This window comes from Galeopterus variegatus, unplaced genomic scaffold, assembly GCF_000696425.1.
Source record: "Galeopterus variegatus unplaced genomic scaffold, G_variegatus-3.0.2 Scaffold7478, whole genome shotgun sequence".
Classification (NCBI taxonomy): Eukaryota; Metazoa; Chordata; class Mammalia; order Dermoptera; family Cynocephalidae; genus Galeopterus; species Galeopterus variegatus.
The window spans coordinates 105,916-107,949 of record NW_007733589.1 but is presented as its reverse complement, the minus strand read 5'-3'; positions in this window follow the sequence as shown (position 1 = coordinate 107,949).

Sequence of the window (2,034 nt, the reverse complement as noted above, 5' to 3'; positions counted from 1 at the left end):
CTGTTTGTGATGTTGTACTACAGTTTTGCAAAATGTTGCCATTGTGAGAAACTGGGTAAAGTATACACAGAACTTGTCGGTGTTACTTCCTACAACTACATGAGAGAAACTGGGTAAAGCATACACAGAACTTGTTGGTGTTACTTCCTACAACTACATGTGAAATTACAATATTTTAATAACAAATTTCAATTAAAACACAGACTTGAACAAATGAAAAATAGTCCATATTCTAAGTTAGGAATTCTCATTAAGTTATAAGTTCTTAAGTTATTTCATAAATTTTGTATAATACCAATAAAAATTCCAATGGGATTTTTAGTCAAGCTAGACAAATGATCATAAATTTCTCACAGAAAAGTAAACGCATACAATTAGCTAGAAAAAACACTGAGCAGTTATGAGGGAGGACTTGCTGTACCAAATTTTTTTTTTCCTTTTTGTCTTTTTTACTGACCAGTAATGGGATCGCAACCCTCAGTGTCGCGCCCGTACTGGGACCGGCAACAGGATCGCAACCCTCGGTGTTGCGTCCACACTACGCTCAGCCAGTGAGCGGGAACCGGTCTCCACATGGGATCTGAACCCTTGGTGGGAGCGCCACCGCACTCCCAAGCAGTGCACTCTCCAGTGCGCCACCGGGCCGGCCCTGCTGTACCAAATATTAAAAATACTGCAAAGTCTATAATAATACAGTATATATTGGTGCACGTATGAAAAAAAGAAGAGAGAACAGGGAAAGGGAAGGGAGTAAAGGAGAAAAGAGAGGAGGAAGATAAAGACAAACCTAGAAATAGATCCTACTACACATAGAAATCTAACATGATAAAATTAGTATTGCAAATTGTTGGGGCAAACAATCTTTTAAATATATGGAATTGAAACAGCTCTATTTCTACGGAGTTCATTTGATATTGTAATGTGCCAAAAATAAAATAAGAACCATTCCTCATGTTACCCAGAAGAAAAAAAAAAGAAAGAAAAAGAAAAAGATTGTTCAGAGATCTAAAAGTAAAAATTGAGATGATATAAATACAAATACTAAAAGAAAAAAATGGAAGAATCTTTTTATAACCTAGAAGTAAGGAATGGTCTTCTAACCAAGCCTTAAAATCCATAAGCAATAGAAAAAATAATTTGATAAATTTGACCATGTTAATTAAAAAAAAATACATGGGGGAAAAACACCATGAGCAAAATGAAAAGACAAATAGTTAACTAAGAAAAATNGAAATATTCCTAAGTAAAAAAATCAAAGTACTAAAAAAGCGTATATAGCATACTACCTTTTATATAAGAAAAAAAGGAAAATAGAGAAAACATATCTGCTATGTCAAAAACAACAAAAATCCACAAAAAATAAAGGCCAGAAAACAATTTAGTAGATTACCTACAATGGGTGGTGATAGAAAAGGTATAGGGAAGGGGGTCTCTCTTCTCAGTGTATATATTCCAATACATTTTTGACTTATGGGAGCATGTCGATGTTTTACATATTCAAAAACATGAAATAAAATCTATAAAGATGAGAACAGTACAAGTCCTAAAACTGGAAGCAAACTAAAACAAATAAACACAGGCACTTCAAGTGAATATCATAAAAACACATAAGGGAGGAAAAGAACAAAATGAAAGAACAAATGCAGGTAAATAATGAACATAGTGTTTGATTATATGTAATGTTTGGGGTGGGGCAAATATAGAATTACAAAAAAAATGTCTGAACTACTTTTACTAAGTTTTTTTTAACAGCATAGGTTAAGCAATTCTGATGCTATTTCATAAGTACTGTAAAGATAGAGCAAACACATTATATAAATGTCTTGATATTGTTGATGTTAAGTCTGGTAAGATAGAGAAAAGAGAGAGAGACCCGAGTCAGGAGCCATTTCATCCAAAGGTTTATTCCACTAATGTGGAGGGGAGACTGAACCAGATCAGTTCCAGCAAACTAAGGAAAGCAGGGGATTTCTAAGACTTTTAGGGAGTGTTCAGACAGAGTAATGGGCAATTTTGAAATCAGTGGTATGCAAG